Here is a 25816-nt window from a genome sequence, read left to right on the forward strand (position 1 = left end):
AGACTTGGAGATGGCATGGGGGCAAGGGAAGCACTGGGCAGGTGCTGGGCAAGATGGGCACTCAGGGCCCCGGCTGCACTGCCCCTAGGCCTGCAGGAGGCTCAGAGGCCGGCAGGCCCCGAAGTCAGACACCTCCATGGCCACGTGTCTTTGAACAGTGAACAGGAGAGTGGGGCACTGCCAAGCAGGGGCGGGCCTGGAGAGGCCCAGGGTGGGCAGATGCGGAGACCTCTGCTCCCCTCACCCCCCCCCAGCCCCCACACGCATGCACACCTGGCCACTAGGGGTCCTGGAAGCCTTCTGGGCCCCTTGGTCCAGCCAGGCGGGTTCTGGCCAGGGGTTGGTGTGCGGGGGCATGGCGGCATTGACCGGCCAGAGTCCGGTCTTGTGGCTCAAGTACAGTATGTGGCCTGTGGAGAGGTGCGGCCGGTGGGCTGGCCTGACTGCAGGTCAGAGGGAAAGGGAGGCGCAGTGCAGGGCTCTCAGGGTGCCCGGCGGCAGCTGCCTCTGTCTAGGGCCACACCATCCTGAACGTGCCAGATCTCGTCTGATCTTGGAAGCTAAGTAGAGTTGGGCCTGGTTAGTACTTGGATGGGAGACCCCCTGGGAATACTGGGTGCTGTAGACTTTTTGCCTCCCCTCTCCCTTAGCCCCCAGCCCCCCAGCATGGCTGGTGCCACAGGCTCCACCTGCCCCTGGCCCCTCACACACCACTGTGCTCAGAGCCACCTCCTGCCTTCCAGCCAGTGTCCCTTGAAGGCAGCGGCATCAAAACTCTTGGGCCCCCGCAGCCCCAGCCCCTTCTGGGGTGGGTGGCTGGGGCCCCGACTCCCTCTGGAGACCTGGGTTGCCTCTGCGCAGCCTGCTAGCCCCTCTGCATTTGGTTTCCAGGAAACCAGATGACCATTGGGTCTCCATTTGGGGCTCCCTTGACATGCCTCAGGCAATCCCAGGGGCGGCACCATGTTCAGCCCCAGCCCCACCCCCAGCACCAGCCACACCCCTAGCCTCGCAGGCGATCATGCATACTCGCATGTGCCTGCACACACACAGATATATGTGCACAGATTACCAGGGACCAGCCCCAGTTGGATCCAGGGTATCTGAAGTGTGGATGGCATTGGTGATGAGAGATTTATTTATTTAGAGATATAGAAGGAGATAAGGATTTATTTAAAGATATAGAGAGAGATAAAGAAAGAATGGTGCAGTTTAGAAAATAGAGGAGAGAAAGAGGCTGATATTCCTTGGTTTATGCAGAAAGTCAATAAAGTCCCAAGACAAGGGACTTACACCATTCACGTAGGCCACGGGCACCCACTTGAATAGCGGAGGGTGCCCCAAGTTGGGCTCTCTCTTGCGTGGGTCTTAGAAGCCTGAGCAGAGAAGTGAACACAGTGAGCCCCTGCTCTCCAAGGGATCAGCCTGAAAAGGAGAATAAGAGAGAAAGAAAGAAAAAGAGAATTGACACGGGGGAGCCAAGCAATGATGAGGCAAGGCCCCAAATTTTATTTTTCCAGGGGGCTTATATACCTTAAGCTGTACATAGAGAATAATGGAAAATACAAAGTCATGCAGGGTCAGCAGCTCTGACCCTTATTGAGACCAGGCTTTCTCTCTATCTGTATACACAGGTCTTAGGTGATTTACATCATCTTCTGGCCAGGAGGCCTATTAGCATTTTATGGCCCTTTTCTGATAAGGGTCCATCAACCAGAAAACTTATTTGCCCTAAAAGTGTTGTTCTTTCCAAAGTCTGGTGCCACTCTCAGAAAGCACTAAATAAAGTTATATTCTTACATAGCAAGGATACAATGATTTATAACAAAGAAAGAGGAGTACAGTGATTTATAACAAAGAGAAAATTCATTAACTCAATAGTCTAGTATTGCTAAATCAAAACTACTATATTCCTATTTCTGCATCCCAATTACATTGATTAATATCCCCCTAGGTGCCTAAAAGATAAAGGATATGGAGGCCTGGTGGCAATCAACTCAACGGTGAAACCCTTCACCAATATAATTCTTAGCTTTTTTAAAAGTGTCTATATCTTTAAGATGTTTTATGCTTCCTGAGGCTGTAAACAATCACATGCATAGTTGTAAAAGTCCGGGGAAACCTGTCAGGCAAGTTAGAGAGCCATCAGAGGGGTTTGAGCTGAGACACTCCTTTTATATGCAGGAGACTATTAACTGGAGCTCTAAGTTAACTTTTTTCAGAGAAAGGTGATCAGGGATAGCTCCCTGTTAATGTCAGAGGAGTTGGTGAAATTCATGAAATAATAAAACAGACAGATTCTAATTTGAGGGTAGTCCCTTGAGACCTGACTCACCCTGCCTGCCAGGTCTCTCCACATGACCTTATCATGGGTGGGATCTCCCGTGCTGGCTCCCGGCAACAGATGGTGCATATATCTTTTTGAATTATAGTTTTGTTGGATATATGCCTGGGAGTGGGACTGCTGAATAATATGGTAGTTCTATTTTTAGTTTTTTGAGGAACCTCATTCTATTTTTCATAGTGGCTGTACCAACTTACATTCTTACTAACAGTAGAGGAGAGTTCCCTTTTCTCCATATCCTCTCCAGCATTTGTTATTTACAGACTTTTTAATGATGACCATTCTGACTAATGTGAAGTGGTACCTCATTGTAGTTTTGATTTGAATTTCTCCAATAATTAGTGATATTGAGCAAGATGACCTTTTCAAAATGCAAATCCAATTCTATCACCTCCCTGCTAAAACTGCTCTTGTATTTTCCCATCATATTTAATATATGACCAAATCCCTTCATTGCTTGGTCCCCACTTTCTTCTTTGATTTATTTTCACTGTAATGCCCTTTGCACTCTTTTGGTTACATCCCATAGGACGTTGTTCATTTCTTGAATGTACTAAGTTTCCCTTGTCACATAGCCTTCCAAAATACTATTTTACCTGCCTGAAATTCTTCCTGCATCTTACCCTAGTTTACATTCGTTCAACCCATGGATCTCAACTCAATTATTACTCTGAAAAGCCTTCTCTGACACCCAGTTTTTGGTGAGGTAAAAGTCCCCTATGTAAGTTCTCAAAGTATCTGCCTGTTATTTATCATTAGATTAGTCTCGGTGAAAGCAGCAACTGTGTGTCTTCTTATCTCAGCATTCTATTTCCAGAAACCTATTACATGCCTACGAGATCATAGTAGGTGCTCAATATTTATTCAGTGTGTGAAAGACAGAAAAGTTCTTTTAAACCTCAACTTTTCACTTGGCTCAGCACTTTTGATCTCTTTGTATCTTTGTCAATTTAATTCTTTTCTTTATTCTGTTGATGTGCACACTATATTCAAGGCACAATCTAAGGCATTAAAAATATCAATAAACATAGATTCTTGCATTCAAGGAACTCATACATCAGATTTCTATAATTTACAGTTTTTAAAATGCTCTAGAACAATGTTAAGTTTTAGTATTGTCCATTTTCACTTTAAAGAAAGATCATTTTACTTACTTAGCAAAAGTGGAGACCTTCAAGCTTTTAGTCCAGTACTTATACCTTTAACATTTCAGGCAACTCTTGTGGTTCCTTCTGTAGGTGTGTGACTCTTCCAGAAATGTGAAGATCTTCCATAGTCCTCAGACTTTTGTGTGATTTGGAATCATCAAGAAAGTTTCCAGTTTTAGGTTCCAGACCACTACCTAAAACAGTCAGTAGCTAATGGAGTGGATTCTAGGAATATGCATTTTTAACTAGCATCACTGGTGAGTCTGTTGCTACAGACTCAATGCAGTGGGCAGGTCCTGGACTGTGCACTGGGTCTGATGTGGAATGGAAAGAAGGGCTTCCTCACCACTGTTTATAGTCTTGTGACTATAAACGGTCCCCAGACAAAAATCAGACAAACAAGATAATTCCAGATTGTAGTAAATGAGATGAAGGAACTAAGCAGCTGGTTGAGATAGAGCCAAGGGAAATTGTTGCTCTTTTTTCCTCCACCTCTACTCCTTTCTTCCTTGATGCCTTAGTGATTAATAATGGAAATTTGAAATAAAGTTCACAATATTCATATTTGTTGAATAAAGATTTTGCATTTAACCAACTTTAAAAAATGAAGAAAGTTTAACCTGCCACATGTTTCTTTAAAAAAGTCAATTGCTTTTCAATTCTGGGTTTTCTCCATTGCCTTGTTCAAGTAGCCTTAATAGTAAAAATTAAAACTAAATAAAGATTCAAATATACCAACAGAACAAAACCTTTCATTTCTTAAATCATCTTTCCACTTAGTAAAACACTAGATCCTAGATCTCTTCTTTATATTTTGACTAGGGAATTAGCAGTATCATGGCTCAGATGGTAAAGAATTCGCCTGCAGGAGATTCAGGTTCGATCCTTGCTTCAGAAAGATCCCTTGGAGAAGGAAATGGCAACCCACTCCAGTATTCTTGACTGGGAAATCCCATGGACAGAGGAGCCTGATGGGCCACAGTCCATGGGTTGCATAAAAGTTGGGCACAACTTAGCAACTAAGAACAGAAGTATTTCCAAGGACCACATTCAAGGGATTTGGAACTCTTGCTTGACTCCCTTATGTTGACGATGTTGACTAGGCAGCAGATAGCAGCTGATTCATCTGTACAATTAAAAAATAATTTGTCATTCTTTTCTATACTTTTCTGTACTGTAGGAAAATACTTTAAAGTGCAGATGTCTGGACTTGTACAGGACATTTGGTCCTTTAGAGGATTACAGTTGTAGCACTATCAATGACTGCAAGAGTTGGCAAGATGGCTACCCTGAAAGTCTGACTCCAGACATGTCCAGTGTTTTAGGATATATCAGATGAGTAAGAGTGCATTTACCCTTCACTACGTCTCCACAGAAAGTTGCTTTGGGTTTGGAGGTACACTTTCTAACATGTAACTAATCTAACTAGAGAAATTAAGACTTCTAAGCTTTCTCTGACCTCTCCCTGATTCTTCCACTTCCTGATTGCATTTTAGCTTGTTCCTCTCTAGCTGGCATTTGGGAAGAGCAAAGAACAACTCAGATATATTGAGAAGCAGAGGTATGTGATGTCTACTGTTGTTCATCCTCTAAATAATATTTCTCAAGCCTTTGTTAAGTGTCAGGTGCTATGCTTGGTGCCTGGGATACAGTGAGAAGTGGAAACAGTCCTGATCTCTGTGCTTACAGACACTGCAGTCTAGTGGAGGTGGCAATCAAAAAACATCATTCAGAATGAGTATAAAAATGCAACACTGATCAAATCTAGGAAGGGTAGGCACCAGGTAACTTGATAGCCAGAATAGGGGGCTTGACTTTATCAGGGAAATGAGAAGAATGTTCTAAAATCTGAAGGCTGTAAAGCACTTAACTGGATTAAGAATGTAAGAAAGTGATTTCAGGCAGAGAGCAGCATGAAGCAGGAAGAAGAAGGCCAGCAGGGGCAGAGGAAGCACGAGGGGAGTTGAAGCTACTGGAAGGGGCCAAGCTCAGTTTCTTCCATAACCTTAGAGAAGTAAGAAGCCACTGAGGGTTTCTTTTTGGTGTGTGTGTGTGTTGCAGGGGGTATGAAAAGATTGGAGAGAGAACTAGTGAGTGAGTTTAGGAAGCTATTGAACTGATGTGGATTAGCTATTACAAAAGCTCAGAATATCAGGGTGGTGGATGAGACAGAGAAAAGCAGTTAGATTTAAGAGAGATTTAGGAGGCAAAGCTGATAGGAGGTGGTGATAAACTAAATTTAAGAGGGAGGTGAGGCATAAAGGGGCTTCCTAGGTGACGCCAGTGATAAAGGAACCTGCCTGCCATTGCATGAGACATACAAGACAACGGGTTCAATCCCATGAGGTGTGAAAGGTCAGTCTAGGTTCCTGACTGTGCAGCTGAAGAAGTGGTGGTGCCATTCACTAAGATAAGGAACAAGAAAAAGGGGCCATATTTGTTGGACAGAAAAATTTTGATTACGGATATAGGATGTTTTGAGGTGCTGCTGACTATCTGAGAGGCCTTGTGAAAACTGGTTTGGACCTAAGAGAAGTGGTCCAAGCAGAGATGTAAGTTTGAGAGGCATTTCCATCTAGTTAGTGATGGCAGCTGTGGGGGTGGAGGAGCTGTGCTCAGGAGGGAACATGGGATGAGCAGAGGAGACTGTGCAGATTCAAGTGCTGAGGAACCCTAACATTTCATGATTGAGTCTAGAAGGGTGAAGCAACATAGGAGACTGAGAAGAAATAATGAGGAATACAGACAGAAAGATTTCCAGAAATAGAAAGAGTGGTCAATAATAAAAGTTACTGCTGGAGAGGTCTGGTAAGATGAGGACTAAGACTGTCTGATGCATTTCACCATGTAGAAGTCACTGTGGACCTTTAAACTGTACTAGAGAGGGCTGTACTGAAAAACCTGGTTGAAGTGGGTCAAGGAGGTGGGTTGAAGTGGATTGACAGGGGTGAGTTAACAAGTCTAAGAAGTTACATTTTGAACAGAGAAGGGATTCAGTAAGTTTTGTTTTGGGGAGGTTATGACCACTTACAGAAAATACCATTTAGTAAAAAAATGGTTTGAATAAATCACAAAATAAGTGACCACAGCCAATAGAAAAGAAATGCCAATAGAAATGTCAATAGAAAGTCAATGCCAAAGAAAATAAAGCAATTTGGAAGACTTAGTAATAGTAGTAGTAATCAAAATAATCTTCTTTATGTGTACAAAACAGTCATGTGTATGCTGTATATGCATATATGTGTCAGTCCTTAAAACAACCCTGTATGAGGTAGATGACATTATGATTCTATTTTATATATAAGAAAACTGGAACAGACGGGTGAATTTATCCAATATAATACATGTAGTGAATGACAGAGCCAGGATTTGGGCCCAGGTGGCTTGATTAGTCCAAGTCTGTGGTCTTCTCCAATTCAACAGACAGCCTCAGTGTCTGCAATAACATAATGCTTATCAAACGCCCAGGGTGGCAGGGGTACCCTCTGACCCCCATCCCTGGCAAGAGCTGCTTGGGGATCAGAAGATGAGTATGACTTACATCCATGCTATGAATGTGATTGATGTCTAAAGGCCAGAGTCAGATGCACGTGACTCCTTTAAGTGATTATTTAATGATGAGCAGGAAGACAGCATGACTCAACAAAAAGACAGCACACCCAAGCAGTTCACTAGAATCTTTAATAGGCTGAATAAGGGTTTTGACAAAGTGGACCCAGAGGATATAGTTATTTTTTTTTTTTTCAGATTCATTTAAACCTTTAACCTGTGATTTCCTTCCAGATTAGACTAAAAATTCAATTCTTGGAAGATTTTATCTCTGTAAGATCCAATTAACCAATGATCCATTGTAAAGATGTTTGGAAAACTGGGATTTTTTAAAAAATTAGTGGGAGAGGGAGAGGGTGAGATGACTTGGGAGAATGGTATTGAAACATGTATAATATCATGTAAGAATCGAATTGCATCTATGTACGATGCAGGATATGGCATGCTTGGGGCTGGTACGCAGGGATGACCCAGAGAGATGTTATGGGGAGGAGGGTGGGAGGGGGGCTCAGGTTTGGGAACGCATGTACACCCGTGGTGGATTCATGTCAATGTATGGCAAAACCAATACAGAATTGTAAAATAAAATAAAAAATAAATAAATTAAAAAATTAAAAAAAATAAAAAATATGTATTGAATACTAGTAGTGAAACTGAATCAGTAATCAAGCCCCCCTCCCCCCAAAAAAGTCAGGGTCCAAATGGCTTTGCATTCATCAAATGGTGAATTCTACTAAACATTTATAGAAGAGTTAAAACCTATCTTTCTCAAATTATTGGAAAAAAGCAAAGAGGAAGAAACATTTCCAAACTCATTTTATGAGGTGAGCATTACTCTGATACCAAACCAAAGATGCCACACAAAAATGAATTTATAGACCAATATCCCTGATGAACATGCATGCAGAAATCTGCAGCACAAAAAAAAAAAGAAAAAAAATATTTATTTTTCTTAAGATGTTTAGTCACTGGGTAGGACATAAAGAAATTCAATAATCTCTTTCAAGTAGTTTACCAACCATCACCATTTTAATACCTTCTAGACTTTTCCAGTGAAAATCTTGAAAACTTTAATACTGAATTGAAAGAGTTAAAAACAAAAGAACATGTGAGGCTATGTTTCAAACATATTTCAGGTCGGGTTATCATCCTTATGAAATAGACAAACAGCCTTGCCATGAACCAGAAGAATATAAACCAAAACAGAGGGCGATTGATCTTGGCACCACCTACAAACAGGATTTTAATTCTTACAAAGGGCATCCTGTGGTGATAGTTTGGCCTCTAGAGAGACAAAAAGTTAAAAAAGGAAAGCTGGACACTGTCCCAACCTATAAGGGTAACTTGCCATTTCCAAAATTAAAGTGCCCCCCCAAAACAAAAACTTAACCTTCAGCTTTGACATCCAACATCTAATCGCAATTCTGGCAGATTGCCAAACTTAAGTCTCCAAGGCTTAGGAGAAAACTTATTTCTGTTTTGTCAAAATAATATTGTATAGTGAGGAAAAAAGACCATTTGCTTGGTTGAGAGTTAAGAGACCTGGGTTCCTGTCCAAATGCAGCCACTTAGTTTTCTCTATCTCAAACCATGAAAACAAAAGACACTACTGAACAAGCATTATGTCCCATTTGTCACATGCCATTTTGAGTTGGCACTTCTCCTTTCCTCCCAGTATCAAACTACTGAGCATACTGCAGCCTTTGAGAAAGTCAAATAAATAGCAACCCTCTTCACTATTCAAGTTCTGAACCAACCAAAAGTGTTAGCAGGGAGAGAACCAAAATATTGCCTTTAATATATACTGATAAAGCTGGGATAGAGGATGACAGTTACCTCTGTTAGCAGATGGTCCCTGATACTGAACTTAAGAATAAAACAGACGTGTTCACCCAGTGAGACAATGTTGGATCCTCACACAGGCCACCTGCTCCTCTAGGCCTTCCAGCATGGAATACCTTCTGCCTGCTGGCAACCAACTGCAGGGAGGAAGGGGCTGGACGATGTGTAACCAGTTTCTTTCCAAAAATCAATCTGGTCTTACAACACTGTTGCTTTGGGCAGTTCTTTATTTTCCAAAAATAGGCTATCTGGTTAGTTCATACTATTTTTTGTTACTAATGTAATTGCATATTTAGGCTTAGAGTCTTTTCACTCGTATGTGATATAACTGAGTGACAATGTCCTAATATGAAACCCTTTTATAAAAGTGATGCCATCCGCAATAACAGTAATGATTTATATTTTAATAGATAATAACTGAATACACACTTATTCTTTAAACCTCACTCTTAGCAGTTGAATAGGTAAGTAAAGTGTATGTTCCCTGGAAAAGGAAATGGCAACCCAATCCAGTATTCTAGCCTGGGAAATCCCATGGACAGAGGAGCCTGGTGAGCTACAGTCCATGGGGTCACAAAACAGTCACTCTTTCTAAGAATGAATGACTAAACAACACAGTATATGGAATTAGTATAGTATGATTGTCAGCTCAGTAAGGAGATCAAGAACAATGTTCTTTGTTTTGTTTTTTAAGCTATGAGCATATAAGACATCATACAAGGAACAAATTTTTAAGACAACACATACAGTGGACATATCAGGGCTTCCCTAATAGCTCAGTTGGTAAAGAATCCACCTGCATTGCAGGAGACCCTGGTTCAATTCCTGGGTCAGGAAGATCTGCTGGAGAAGGGATAGGCTACCCACTCCAGTATTCTTTGGCTTCCCTTCTCCCTCATCTGGTAGAGAATCCACCTGCAATGTGGAAGACCTGGGTTGGAAAGATCCCCTGGAGAAGGGAAAGGCTAGCCACTCCAGTATCTGGCTTAGAAAATTCCATGGACTGTATAGGGTCGCAAAGAGTTGGACACGACTGAGTAACTTTCACAAAGATTTTCACATACAGTGAACAAATATATATATATATATATTTTTTTTTCTCTTAGTTAATGAGGTCATTTTCTTCACCATCCAATTATTCATTTCTTTTAAAATTATTTTTATTATTATTTTACTCTTTCTATTGGTTTTGCCATACATCAACATGAATCTGCCATGGGTGTATACGTGTTCCCAATCCTGAACTCCCTCCCACCTTCCTTCCCATACCATCCCCCTGGGTAATCCCAGTGCACCAGCCCCAAGCATCCTGTATCCTGCATCTAACCTGGACTGGTGATTCGTTTCACATATGATATTATACATGTTTCAATGCCATTCTCCCAAATCATCCCACCCTCTCCCTCTCCCAAAGAGTCCAAAAGACTGTTCTATACATCTGGGTCTCTTTTGCTCTCTCGCATACAGGGTTATTGTTACCATCTTTCTAAATTCCATATATATGCGTTAGTATACTGTATTGGTGTTTTTCTTTCTGGCTTACTTCACTCTGTATAATCAGCTTCAATTTCATCCACCTCATTAAAACTGATTCAAATGTATTCTTTTTAATGGCTGAGTAATACTCCATTGTGTATATGTACCACAGCTTTCTTATCCATTCATCTGTTGATGGACATCTAGGTTGCTTCCATGTCTTGGCTATTATAAACAGTGCTGCAATGAATATTGGGGTACACATATCTCTTTCAATTCTGGTTTCCTCGGTATATATGCCCAGCAGTGGGATTGCTGAGTCATAAGGCAGTTCCATTTCCAGTTTTTTAAGGAATCTCCACACTGTTCTCCATAGTGGCTGTACTAGTTTGCATTCCCACCAACAGTGTAACAGGGTTCCCTTTTCTCCACACCCTCTCCAGTATTTATTGCTTGTGACTTTTGGATAGCAGCTATTCTGACTGGGGTGAAATGATACCTCATTGTGGTTTTGATTTGCATTTCTCTGATAATGAGTGATGTTGAGCATCTTTTCATGTGTTTGTTAGCCATCTGTATGTCTTCTTTGGATAAATGTCTATTTAGTTCTTTGGCCCATTTTTAGATTGGGTCGTTTATTTTTCTGGAATTGAGCAGCAGGAGTTGCTTGTATATTTTTGAGATTAGTTGTTTGTCAGTTGCTTCATTATTTTCTACCATTCTGAAGGCTGTCTTTTCACCTTGCTTATAGTTTCCTTTGTTGTGCAAAAGCCTTTAAGTTTAATTACGTCCCATTTGTTCATTCTTGCTTTTATTTCCAGTATTCTAGGAGGTGGATCATAGAGGATCTTGCTGTGACTTATGTCGGAGAGTGTTTTGCCTATGTTCTCCTCTAGGAGTTTTATAGTTTCTGGTCTTACATTTATATCTTTAATCCATTTTGAGTTTATTTTTGTGTATGGTGTTAGAAAGTGATCTAGTTTCATCCTTTCACAAGTGCTTGACCACTTTTCCCAGCACCACTTGTTAAAGAGATTGTCTTTACTCCATTGTACATTCTTGCCTCCTTTGTTGAAGATAAGGTGTCCATAGGTGTGTGGATTTATCTCTGGGCTTTCTATTTTGTTCCATTGATCTATATTTCTGTCTTTGTGCCAGTACCATACTGTCTTGATGACTGTGGCTTTGTAGTAGATCCTGAAGTCAGGCAGGTTGATTCCTCCAGTTCCATTGTTCTTTATCAAGATTGCTTTGGCTATTCGAGTTTTTTTTTTTTTTTTTTTGTATTTCCATACAAATTGTGAAATTATTTGTTCTAGCTCTGAAAAATACCGCTGGTAGCTTGATAGGGGTTGCATTGAATCTGTAGATTGCTTTGGGGTAGTATACTCATTTTCACTATATTGATTCTTCCGATCCTTGAACAGGGTATATTTCTTCATCTATTAGTGTCCTCTTTGATTTGTTTCACCAGTGTTTTATAGTTTTCCAAATATAGGTCTTTAGTTTCTTTAGGTAGATATATTCCTAAGTATTTTATTCTTTTCGTTGCAATGGTGAATGAATTGTTTCCTTAATTTCTTTTTCTATTTTCTCATTATTAGTGTATAGGAATGCAAGGGATTTCTGTATGTTGATTCTATATCCTGCAACTTTACTATATTCATTGATTAGCTCTGGTAGTTTTCTGGTGGAATCTTTAGGGTTTCCTAAGTAGAGGGTCATGTCATTTGCAAACAGTGAGAGTTTTACTTCTTCTTTTCCAATTTGGATTCCTTTTATTTCTTTTTCTGCTCTGAGTGCTGTAGCCAAAACTTCCAGAACTATGTTGAATAGTAGTGGTGAAAGTGGGCACCCTTGTCTTGTTTCTGACTTTAGGGGAAATGCTTTCAGTTTTTCACCATTGAGGGTGTTTGCTGAGGGTTTGTCATATATAGCTTTTATTATGTTGAGGTATGTTCCTTCTATTCCTGCCTTCTGGAGAGTTTTTTTTTTTTTAATCATAAATGGATGTTGAATTTTGTCAAAGGCTTTCTCTGCATCTATTGAGAAAATCATATGGCTTTTATTTTTCAATTTGTTAATGTGGTGAAATTACATTTATTGATTTGCAGATATTGAAGGATCCTTGCAACCCTGGGATAAAGCCCACTTGGTCATGGTGTATGATCTTTTTAATGTGTTATTGGATTCTGATTGCTAGACTTTTGTTAAGGATTTTTGCATCTATGTTCATCAGTGATATTGGCCTGTAGTTTTCTTTTTTTGTGGCATTTTGTCAGGTTTCGGTATTAGGGTGATGGTGGCCTCATAGAATGAGTTTGGAAGTTTACCTCCCTCTGCAATTTTCTGGAAGAGTTTGAGTAGGATAGGTGTGAGCTCTTCTCTACATTTTTTGGTAGAATTCAGCTGTGAAGCCGTCTGGACCTGGGCTTTTGTTTGTTGGAAGATTTCTGATTACAGTTTCAATTTCCGTGCTTGTGATGGGTCTGTTAAGATTTTCTATTTCTTCCTGGTTCAGTTTTAGGAAGTTGTACTTTTCTAAGAATTTGTCCATTTCTTCCACGTTGTTCATTTTATTGGCATATAATTGCTGATAGTAGTCTCTTATGATCCTATGTATTTCTGTTTTGTCTGTTGTGATCTCTCCATTTTCATTTCTAATTTTATTGATTTGTTTTTTCTCCCTTTGTTTCTTGATGAGTCTGGCTAATGGTTTGTCAATTTTATTTATCCTTTCAAAGAACCAGCTTTTGGCTTTGTTGATTTTTGCTATGGTCTCTTTTGTTTCTTTTGCATTTATTTCTGCCCTAATTTTTAAGATTTCTTTCCTTCTATTAACCTTGAGGTTCTTCATTTCTTCTTTTTTTAGTTGCTTTAGGTGTAGAATTAGGTTATTTATCTGACTTTTTTCTTGAGGTATGCCTGTATTGCTATGAACTTTTCCCTTAGCACTGCTTTTATAGTGTCCCACAGGTTTTGGGTTGTTGTGTTTTCATTTTCATTCGTTTCTATGCATATTTTGATTTCTTTTTTTATTTCTTCTGTAACTTGTTGGTTATTCAGAAGCATATTGTTCAACCTCCATATATTGGATTTTTTAAAATAGTTTTCCTCCTGTAATTGAGATCTAATCTTACTGCATTGTGATCAGAAAAGATGCTTGGAATGATTTCAAATTTTTTGAATTTATCAAGGATAGATTTATGGCCCAGGATGTGATCTATCCTGGAGAAGGTTCCATGTGCAATTGAGAAAAAGGTGAAATTCATTGTTTTGGGGTGAAATGTCCTATAGATATCAATTAGGTCTAACTGGTCTATTGTATCATTTAAAGTTTGTGTTTCCTTGTTAATTTTCTGTTTAGTTGATCTGTCCATAGGTGTGAGTGGGGTATTAAAGTCTCCCACTATTATTGTGTTATTGTTAATTTCCCCTTTCATACTTGTTAGCATTTGTCTTACATATTGCAGTGCTCCTATGTTGGGTGCATATATATTTATAATTGTTATATCTTCTTCTTGGATTGATCCTTTGATCATTATGTAGTGTCCTTCTTTGTCTCTTTTCACAGCCTTTGTTTTAAAGTCTATTTTATCTGATATGAGTATTGCTACTCCTGCTTTCTTTTGGTCTCTATTTGCATGGAATATCTTTTTCCAGCCCTTCACTTTCAGTCTGTACGTGTCCCTTGTTTTGAGGTGGGTCTTTTGTAGACAACATATATAGGGATCTTGTTTTTGTATCCATTCAGCCAGTCTTTGTCTTTTGGTTGGGACATTCAACCCATTTACGTTTAAGGCAATTATTGATAAGTATGATCCCATTGCCATTTACTTTATTGTTTTGGGTTTGGGTTTATACATCTTTTTTGTGTTTCCTGTCTAGAGAGTATCCTTTAGCATTTGTTGGAGAGCTGGTTTGGTGGTGCTGAATTCTCTCAGCTTTTGATTGTCTGTAAAGCTTTTGATTTCTCCTTCATATTTGAATGAGATCCTTGCTGGGTACAGTAATCTGGGCTGCAGTTTATATTGTTTTCATCACTTTAAGTATGTCCTGCCATTTCCTCCTTGCCTGAAGAGTTTCTATTGAAAGATCAGCTGTTATCCTTATGGGAATCCCCGTGTGTGTTATTTGTTGTTTTTCCCTTGCTGCTTTTTATATTTTTCTTTGTGTTTGATCTTTGTTGATTTGATTAATATGTGTCTTGGGTGTTTTGCCTTTGGCTTATCCTGTTTGGGACTCTCTGGGTTTCTTAGACTTGGGTGATTATTTCCTTCCCCATTTTAGGGAAGTTTTCAACTATTATCTCCTCAAGTATTTTCTCACGGTCTTTCTTTTTGTCTTCTTCTTCTGGAACTCCTATGATTCGAATGTTGGAGCATTTAATATTTTCCTGGAGGTCTCTGAGATTGTCCTCATTTCTTTTAATTTGTTTTTCTTTTTTCCTCTCTGTTTCATTTATTTCTACCATTCTGTCTTCTACTTCACTAATCCTGTCTTCTGCCTCCATTATTCTACTATTTGTTGCCTCCAGAGTGTTTTTGATCTCATTTGTTGCATTATTCATTATATATTGACTCTTTTTTACTTCTTCTAGGTCCTTGTTATAACTTTCTTGCATCTTGTCAATCCTTGTCTCCAGGCTGTTTATCTGTGATTCCATTTTGATTTCAAGGTTTTAGATCATTTTAACTATCATTATTTGGAATTCTTTCTCAGGTAGATTCTCTATCTCTTCCTCTTTTGTTTGGTTTGGTGAGCATTTATCCTGTTCCTTTACCTGTTTGGTATTCCTCTGTCTCTTCATCTTGTTTATATTGCTGCATTTGGGGTGGCCTTTCTGTATTCTGGCAGTTTGTGGAGTTCTCTTTATTGTGGAGTTTCCTCACTGTGGGTGGGGTTGCATCAGTGGCTTGTCAAGATTTCTTGATTCGGGAAGCTTGTGTCGGTGTTCTGGTGTGTGGAGCTGGATTTCTTCTCTCTGGAATGCAATGAAGTGTCCAGTAATGAGTTATGAGATATCAGTGGTTTTGGGGTAACTTTGGGCAGCCTGTATATTGAAGCTCAGGGGTATATTCCTGTGTTGCAGGAGAATTTGCGTGGTATATCTTCCTCTGAAACTTGTTGGCCCTTGAGTGGTGCTTGGTTTCAGTGTAGGTATGGATGCATTTGATGAGCCCCTATTGGTTAATGTTCCCTAGAGTCAGGAGTTCTCTGATGTTCTCAGGATTTGGACTTAAGCCTCCTGCTTCTGGTTTTTAGTCTTATTTTTACAGTAGTCTCAAGACTTCTTCTCTACAGCATCACAGATAAAACATCTAGGTTAAATATGAAAAGTTTCTCCACATTGAGGGACACCCAGAGAGGTTCACAGAGTTACATGGAGAAGAGAAGGAGCAGGGCGTTAGAGGTGAACCAAATGAGATGAGGTGGAGTCAAAAGAGGAGAGAGCAAGCTAGCCAGTAATCACTTCCTTACAGAGATGTTCATGGAGTTGTACAGAAAAGAGAAGAGGGAGGAAGGAGACAGAGGTGGCCAGGAGGATAAAAGGGGGAAATGAAAAGGAGAGAGACAGATCTAGCCAGTAATCACTTCCCTAATTGTTCTCCACTGTCTGGAACACACAGAGATTCACAGAGATGGGTAGAGAAGAGAAGGGGGAGGGAAGAGATAGAGGCGACCTGGTGGAGAAAAAGGAGAGTCCAAAGGAGGAGAGAGCAGTCAAGCCAATAATCTCTCTCTCAAGTAAAAATGGGTACTGAAGATTGGGTTTTTAAAGGTACAAAATTAATAACAAGTACCAAAAAGCAAAGATTAAAAATTTAGAGTAGAGGTTGCATTTTCAAAAATACAATATTAAAAAAAAGAAGAAGAAGAAAAAAACAAAGTCACAAAAATTATTTAGAAAAATATATATATCAAGTTTGCTTTAAAAATAGGGTCTTTTTTTGAAAAGTAATAGTAGGTTATAAAAATGAAAATTAAAGGAGTTATAGAGGACTTAAAAATTTAAAAATAGTTAAAAAAAAAAGAATGATCATAAAAAATAGTAAAGATATATCTAGGATTTTCTCTGGTGTTGTGGGCAGTGTGGGGTCAGTTCATTTTCGGATAGTTCCTTGGTCTGACTTATATTTCTCAAGATCTATAGGCCCCTTCCTATGTAGTCAGTACTAATGACAGGGTTTTAACCTATTGCACCTGTCACTTCCAAGGCGGTTCCCTCTGTTTTATCTTCTTCTGTTTGCTGGTCTCTTCATGTCTGATTTCCATCCTGACATAAGAGGGGCGGTGGTGGACACTTTTCTTAGGCTCACTTGTTCAGTCGCGCTGTGGGAAGGGAGGGATGCTGCAAACAAATAACACTGGCGTGTGCTTGCAGTGTCTCAGCCACACTGGGCCTGCCCCCACTTGCGGCACACACAGCTCAGGCTTGAGGTTGCTCTGCCGGGAACCATCCAAGGCTGGCCCTGGGCTGCATGCACCTCCCAGGTCTAAGCCACTCAGGTTCAGGCACTCACATAGTCCTCAGAGGTGCAGATTCGGTTGGGCCTGCGTTTTGTGCCCTTTCCAGGTCCAAGGAGCTCAGATGTTTGACGAGCACAGTTGCTGTGACTTATCGCTTCTCCCATCCCTGCTGCTTGGATTTCTGGGTGTACAACTGGCGCACATTCCCAGGTGGATGATGACTGTCCAAAACCCCAAGAAGTCTTAGTTAGCAAAGAAGCCTGCTTGCAGTTTGGTAGATAATGTCTCTCTGGGGCTGCAATTGCCCCCTTCCAGCCCTTCCGGCCCTTCTGGCCCTTCTGGCTCTGGTTGGCTATCACTGGAAGGGGATGGTCTGCAGACGGTTAATTCTGTTCCGTCCTTTGTTCTCTGTGTGGTCCTGGTGGTGTCTTATGTTAGAGCTTTTCACATGGTAGCTATCCCACAGCCTGGTTTGCTAGCCCATTAGTTCCTTCAGATTACCCTCGGGGCATTTGGGCCCGATCCTTGCTCTAATCAATGTAGCCCATGCTTCCCTGCCCAGCCCCTGCTTGCTAGTGGCAGATGCAGGCGTCTGTGCTGCTTCTCTGCTGGGAGAGTTACCGTTGGGCTCGTAATCTGTGGGTTTTAATTAGTTATTTATTTTTCCTCCCTGTTATGTTGCCCTCTGCGCTTCCAAGGCTCGCCACAGACTTGGCAGTGAGAGTGTTTCCTGGTGTTTGGAAACTTCTCTCTTTTTGAGACTCTCTTCCTGGGATGGAGCTCCATCCCTATCTCTTTTGTCTCTTTTGTCTTTTATATTTTTTCCTACCTCTTTTTGAAGACAATGGGCTGCTTTTCTGGGTTCCTGATGTCCTCTGCCTGCATTCACAAGTTGTTTTGTGGCATTTATTCATCATTTAAATGTTCTTTTGATGAATTTGTGGGGGAGAAAGTGGTCTCCCCGTCCTATTCCTCCACCATCTTCCAAATATATTTTTATAATCTAATACAGCATATAGTAATTGCTAAGATATATATTAATTGGTGTGCATAGGAGATAATGTATTACATAATATTTTTACATAAAAGTGGTGAAATGTTTGTACTGGGTCTTTTAAACAACCATAGTAAGATTTTCTTCTTTTTTTTCTCTGTAAAGTTCACTTAAAATATAGCAATACTGATAATCCTTGATGCCTTGACTATTTACATGTAACATACACACTCGTGCACACACACTCACACATCCAATACTGGTTCTGGCTTCTCATTACCTGGGCTTCCTATATATTCATGTATTTCTACTCCCATAACCCAGTGTTGAGGATTCCTGGGATCCTTCTGGCCTCCTCTCTCCTGATCTTCCCTAGTGAGGAAAAGTTATCCTTATATTTCTGGGAGCATGAGATAAGAAAACCTATGGGCCAAGGGGGACATGTTACCATCTTGTGTGATGACCACACTATAGGCTCTGTGGATCCCTCCATAAGGACATATCTGTAGCTGAAGAGGAATCACAATGGGAAGAGCCTATCACTATAACCTAACACTTAGAAAATAGAGGGCAGATGGAAATGGGATATGATTAAAAACAAAAAACTACAGTATGGTGAGATGGGCGTCATCTAGATTCTGGAGATGTGGCTCTATGGAACTGGTGACTCTTAGACAGAAATATATCTGCCCCCAGCAGCCTTGGTTTAGAAACTTATTCAGACTAAAGTGTACATAAATAAAATAGGTCACTATTTGATTTGATAAATACTTTTTAGGGATTACTCCTCTGTGTGCCAGGAACTACAAGGAATAGAGATCTGAATGGAACAGGGTTGTTGACATTTAGAATCTTTACAATTGAGAAAATAAAGAGCAATATAGCATGCAAAATTAAATAGTCATACAAGAAGTAAGTGAAATATCAAAAGGAGGGGGGAATGATTCACTAGAAAATTTGTGAAACAATTAGTGCTTCAAAAATTTAGACTTAACAAGATATCACTGCAGGCTAGTCTGAGAATGCATCAGAGACTAGTAAGTATAGATGTATGGAAAGAGGAGGGATGTCCTAAAAACTAGGGTGAGATGAGCAAAAAGTCATAAAGCCAGAAAAATAAACGGGTATTCAGTGACTATGGTGTGGACCAGAGAGTTTCAGGATCTGAGTGATTGTGGTCTAATTCCAAAAGTGTAGGTTAAGATTGTGATCTCTTGGTTGTCAGACTTAAAATGTTAACATTTTTCTAGTATCCACTAAAATTTTTTGAGTTCTGCTACCAGATAGGCTATAACCTTCAGTGAAACAGCTAAAAACATACAGAAATTTTTAAAAAATCTTTTTTAAAATAGAAGCAAAGAACTAAATTTACGGAGATGGAGGAGCCTTTCCTAGATGAGCTGAGGTGGCAACTGTTCGCTCATCTGGAAACATCTGTCAAGTCTAGGTGAGGCTGAAGATTGGGGTGGCATAAGCAGGGGACTCTTCTAGGGGGAAGGGAAATCAGCGGAGAACCTCACACATAGGCAGGTATGACGGATTAAAATCTATAAGTACCCCAGATGCAGGGCTGGTTTCCCATGTAGGGTGTTTGCTAAGTGTAGAGGGAACATGGTGAGCTAGAAGACTGGGCTAGAAAGAGCTCACAGAAATGTCCCACAGTCTCTCTTGGGAACAGGTGCTTGGAAGACAAAGCCCCACTAGAATGAAGGCAAAGCTATAAACACATCACAGGTCTTGTCAGGAGAAATTTGTAATTAGAGGCAGACTTTGTCTAATTAAGGTTGTCACTGAATGCCAGTCTTGCTCAGTTCCTGATTGGATCAAAGTGGTCTGCCCCACATCCTATCTGCCTAACAGAGGGAAGAGCAAGCTGTCTTCTGTTGAAAGTAACACTGATTTTAGTTTCTATGATTTTCTTATGCATAACGTCCAGCATATAATAAAACCTTATAAGACCTATGAAGAATCAGGAAGTATCTGAAGAGATAATGGTCAAAGAATTTTCAAAATTGGTGAAGGAATTCAGGCCACAGATTCAAGCAGCTTATCAAACGGCAAAATAAACACAAAGCCATGTCTGGCAACTGTCACCAAACTTCTGAAAACCAAGTAAAGATAACTCCTTAGAAGTAGTAAGAGCAAAACTATACATTATCTACAAAAGAAAAGTTAGAAATGTACTTATCTTCACCAGAAACTATAGAAGCCTGAAGACAATGAATGACATATCTAATGTTAAAAGGAAAAGAAATTGAGAGTTTTAAACCCAGTGAATCCTAGAATTTTATATGTAGTGAAAATATCCTTCAAAATAATGTAAAATAAAGAGGTTTTTAGGGAAGGAAAAAAAAGGAGAAAATTTGTTAGTAGCAGATACATACTACAAAAGTAATTAAGGGAAGTTCTTCAGGTTGAAGGAAAATGATTCCAGAGAGAAGCACAAAGGGCAGCAATCAATGAGTCTGTAAAGAGAAAAACAGTAGAGAAAATTGATAAAATGAAATGCTGATTCTGTTAAAAGATAACAAAGTTGAATAACCCTAACCACAATGACCAAGGAGAAAAATAAAAAGAGAAGACACTAACTACAAATATCAAGAATGAAATAAGGATCTTGCTGTAAACTCTTTAGACCCTTAGTTTACAATATTTTTTTCTTCTATTTCCTTACTCTTATTTTTGATGATTTCATTAGGTTGCTATTCATTGCATGAATGCCTCAGATGGAAAAACTTACAACTTAGAAAACAAAATAAACAGGATTTGAAATGACTTGAAACAGAGAGAAGGGAGTAAGGGAGAGAAATTAACTGGGTGAAATCTTTACATGAGATGCCAAATTCAAAATAGTGTATTATTGTTGTGTTATTTAGGGAAAATGAGTGTGAGCAAGATGGTGAACTCAGTTGGGGCAAACTAAGCTTCAATTTACCTCTTGGACATTTGAATAGAGATTGTCTAGAAGGAAGATAGATATGTTGATTTGGATTTCAAGGGAAGTCTGGAGTAGAGATTCAAGTTTGGGAGTCATCAACTTACAGGTAGGATTAAAACTGTGAGACAAGTTTGATGATGTGTAGATTGAGAAAGAAAGGATGGAGCCCTCTGACTTTATGAAAATTGGCCCCACATTCTTGGTGCCATAAGACAATACAGGGAACAGAGCCCCAACTACCAAGTGAAAGAAACTACATATGCTGCGGAGGACTTTTGTCCTAAAAGAGGAACCCAGAACAGCTCCCTGTGTAAGGATGGAGTTGGAGCTGTGCATCTGGATGTTCGTGATAAGCAAACCCACACAAGCACCCCATGGACTTAAGGGTGTTTAGAAGAAAGCAAACTTCCCATCCAAACTGAATGGCCCTAACCTAACAAGTGCAGTACTGTAGCTGCCAAATGATCAGATGCATTGTTAGATGTAGACAGCATTATGTTTGATTTTTTTCCCCATAAGTGTCATAAGATACTAAGAACCAATGATATTAATAAAGACCATGATGTTTTAAAGGTATTGCTAGAGTGTTATTAATAAATATTATAGGAAAATAATGAATTTCCAGGCATATGAGCATAGGGATATTTAAAAGAGGCAAACCAGTTTTCTGCAGATCTCTGGAATTAATACATTTCTATCAAACCTCGTCTCTCTAAATTTTTGCTTCCTTTTTGAAAACCAAACTTTTTTGGCAAGGGAGAAAATTCTCTTCTATTTAGTTTATCTCATGAAATTAACATCTTTTTTTTTTTTGGCAGACATTTTGGCAACAAAGGGTCTTCCTGTATGTTTATATGGAACCATAGACCTTCCATTAATATCCTCTGGTTTCCTTTTAGTTACTGAAAAGTAGTGCTATCATTTTATACTTGAGGTAGCAAACAACAGAGATTCCTTCATGGTGACTCAAGAAAAAGCGAGTTTGTGGTAAAGCTTCATGTGAAGTGGAATTGGAAAACTATCGCGTGCAGAGGAAGCTTGAGGGAGAACCACCCACCCCACCACCGCCATCAGCTAGCTGGCTTTTCTCTCAGCATCCTCACTCCCCTGGACACATCTTCTCTGATCGCTCTCCAAGGTGTAGCCTTCTCTGCCTATGTATCATGTCATTGTTTCCTTTATGAGTCTATTCCAATAGCCCACCAAAACTCTCCAATTCTGCTTCATGGCATCGTTCACATTATTCTCCCACATGTATCTGACTTTGTTTTCAAATTTAAGGTCACAAACCAAGAATGTGCATTACCCAGATCATCTTTTCTTACCAGGTCTCTACTATCCGAAAGATTGCCTGTTCTTAGGTTACTCACTCTCATTCAAACATCACTAGCTTGAAGGTGGTGGGAGTCATCATTATTTGGCCAAAAACGTGGCTATTTTGGCAGAAATGCCTGTGACTGAGTTTTTCTCTTCAAAAAAAGTATCCACAAAAGAAGCATTTGAACTTTTGCCTTTTCAATAAACACTACATGGCCTTTAGCCTAGACTCTAATTCTTTATCATGTATATCTTCTGTCTCTTATAAATAAATTTTTGGTATTTAGAGATAAGTATTTTGGGGTGAAGTCAATTCCATAGTATTTCTCAGCTTTCTCCCTTTCTCATCTAGAAACAGAAAGCCTAAATAAACCTCAGTTGAAATATAAGCACTTCAGTTTTCTATCCATGGTCTAGGTGAGCTGCAAAAAGAATTAAGATATTTAACACGAAATCCCAGGTTCAGCCCCGAGGTTCAATCTAAATTCCATACTTAGTCTCTCACACTTTAGAGAGCATTCAGTCTGGGCCCCTCACCTCCAGATGAAGCCCATTTCCTGAGGAGGAAAAATCAAAGCCAGTGCTCCTCCTGGGATAGTACAAGTTACTCTGGACCCTACATGTTTGCTCAGGGAGTCCTGTAGGCTTCCAGGGGTACAGTGGAGCTGAAGTTTTCTTTACTTTGAAGAGTGCCCCTAAAGTAAGGAGTAATATCCACACCACTCTTGCCCACACAGCAGGGCCCTTTGTTTTATGTTAATCCCTAGCTTTTATGTTTCACTTCAGCATGTTATAACAAAAATCCCAACCAGTTCCTGGGAAAACAACCCCAGTCTCCTAAATTCTGTCTTCACCCAAAACACAACACTTTTGGTTTTCAAAAAGAATCAACAGTAAGGCTCAGATGTTCCATTCCCATGTTAAATCAGAAGAATCTGAAAGTGGAAAGTTGTTTGTATTAAAGTGGGGAAATAGGAAGAGGAAAGTAGAAGTGAAGGAAAAAAAAAGAATAAATCTGAGGGGAAATCATTGGAACTTCCTACTTAATTGGTGTTGAGATACCTAAAGGAAATGCAAGGACGGCGATGAGAGAAGTCAGTCACGATTTTTAGAAGGTGGTGGTGTTCTTCAGTATTTAAAAATATTCTCCAATTAAAATAAGTAAATTTATATTAAAAATCCTCTCTCTCTCTTTTAAATTTTCAAGATGATTATAGAGCTTGGGACATTCAGAAAAGTGAACTCTACAAGCCACAACAAACATACTATCCCCCTACTGTGAGATTCTGAAATTCAACATTTCAGGAGGACTATGTCCCTCAGGAGATAAAGCCTAGACAAAGCTGTAAACCCAGCCCCCTGGTCTAAGGCTCTACCATCCCCTTTAGTGGTAAAACAAGTCATAGCCTTGATTATGTGCCTCATCGACCAGAATTCAAGTTGGCAAGGCCAAATGACAGCTACAAGTTACCCGACCAACCGTTGGAGGACCTCACAACTCACTGATGAGACTTTCAGGGTCTCGTTGGTGAAACGACAAATATCTGTGGACCTGCACACACCAGAGTGCCCAGGACGCTCCATTCAAAGGAAGCACCGAGTTCAGGGACAGTTTTCAAGCACGGGCACTACCAGCACCACAAGTACAGAAAACATCAGAGTACGTCCCTCCTGCAGGCACCATGCAGCTGCAGAGCACCAGTCGCCTTGACTATGTCCCACATCAGGCCACGTGTGTGCTTCCCATCAGGCCCACTTCTCGTAGGAGAAATCATAACTTTCCTTTCCAAGGAAAGAGCACCACGAAGCAAGATTTCCCAGCATGGGAAAGCTGCCATCAGGGACTCATTAAGCAGGAGCTGCAGATCCCCAGCCCATCCTGAAAATTCGATGGCCTGAGCACTTTCAGGTCTCACTACGTGTCCCATGAACTAATTTCCACCCAAAGCTGCAAACCTGCTGACGCTCCCTTGAAGAGGTCACTTCTGTTTGACGACATCACCACATACTCTGGAGTATATGCGCAAGAAACTGGAGACCTGCCCGGATAGCTACCCTTCCGCTCCTGGCTACCTGTTTGAAACTACAAATTCCAGAGGTGATAAATTCTTCTACAAGATCACTCCCACAGTGAAGGCCTTCAAATTCTCAAATCATGGTTTAAAATGAAGCGGACTCACAGCATGTTAGCTTCTCAAGGACAAAATCAATTTTCTTTAGTAGAAAAAAAATTAAGTGAAAACTAATCATTTTTAAAATTCTTAACAAGAAATTTAGAAAATCTGTCAGAGGAAATCAGGATTTTTAAATCCATTTCAAATGAATATTTTTACCAAGATTGTCCTTTAGGATGCGTTTCTGAGACTTAAATTATGTACATTCCCATCAGAACTATTTTTAATCCCTACATACTGTTTGGTAACTTGTTTCAATCTATTATCATTTATACTTGTCAAGTATACTTATATTTATACTTGTGTCAAGTATATGGTTATTCACATAGGTGTTATCATTCATCAAGTGCCTTAGGACTATTCTAGAGCACCATGGACAATGACACACAGATTCTTTTTGCAAGACAACAGTATTTTTCTCCTTAGACTTCAAGGCATCTATGAGGTGTTCCCTGAGTCAGGTTTTCATTGGTAGCTGTTAAGATGGCTGCACTGCTCCTCACAGGGTTCACATTATTAAGAGGCACCCTAATGTCAAAATCTAAGCCTCTGCGGGTTGGAAATCGAAGCACCTGAATTCACATTTTCAATGTTAATTTCTATTTGTGTTACCCTAGGCAAGTGACTTTTGTCTTTGAGTCTTAGTGTCTTAATTTGTAAAAGAATGTCTGCTCTGCCTATCTCACAGAAACTTTGCTCTGAGCATCAGGTCCTGTAATGCCTTGAACTCCACAAAGTAAGAGTGCTAACCAAGAATCAGGGGTGGTTCATAACTCACATAATCTCTTTTTGTACCTGTTCTTCCATTTTCATATTAGGAGACTTCCCTACTCAATACTCCCTTTCTGGCCTGAAGCAAGGATTGCAGAATAACCTAGCCTGTTTTGAGCTGATAAGGAATATGATTTCTGAGACGAGTCTTGCCCTCTAAAGCTTCACAGGCACCCTAGAAGTTATTACAGAGAATGGAGAGTGTGGGAAGGGGAATAATGTGGTTTGAATGACACTATTTCCAAAAAGGAAAAAGCATTTGTAGAAGTTTAGAGTATGACCAGCAGCTCGGAAGAAAATATTCAGGGTAACCACAGGCAATTATGCACCTAATTGCTGCTCCCAGAATCACAGTGCAGATGAAGAACCAGGCTCAGTATGAGCACAGTTATGTCCTCCCCCCCCCCCTCCAGTGTGAAAAGCAATGCCAAGAAGGGAGAGAGGGAAGGAATGGTGGCACCAATTGAAGTAGACAGAACAAACTGCATATATAAATGCTGAACATTCCCTAATGAATGAAATTCTCTCCCCCAACCCCAGCCACACTGTGCCACACGTGGGATCTTAGTTACCAGCCCAGGGATCAAACCCGTGCCCCCTGCATCAGAAGTGTGGTGTTCCAACCACTGGATAGGCAGGGGAGTCCTATGAAATAAATTCTTATTGGGTGTTTTGGGGGTAGTATGATTTATTTTATCTTAAAAGTTTAGTCTTGTAGTTTTAGAATTGTTTCAAAATATATATCCATAACTGAGAATAAGCCCATCAACATTTGGTTAAAGTATTTTTCAT

The 25816-nt window shown here is 40.0% G+C and overlaps 2 pseudogenes; both read left to right on the plus strand.

Moving 5' to 3' along the window:
* The first annotated feature begins 355 nt into the window (after window positions 1-355).
* LOC120867658 lies at window positions 356-24248 on the plus strand (annotated as a pseudogene).
* Window positions 510-628, plus strand: LOC120868480 (annotated as a pseudogene).
* Window positions 24249-25816: the final 1568 nt, after the last annotated feature.

The sequence above is a fragment of the Oryx dammah genome, unplaced genomic scaffold (genome assembly GCF_014754425.2).
Source record: "Oryx dammah isolate SB20612 unplaced genomic scaffold, SCBI_Odam_1.1 HiC_scaffold_9, whole genome shotgun sequence".
In the NCBI taxonomy this organism is placed as follows: Eukaryota; Metazoa; Chordata; class Mammalia; order Artiodactyla; family Bovidae; genus Oryx; species Oryx dammah.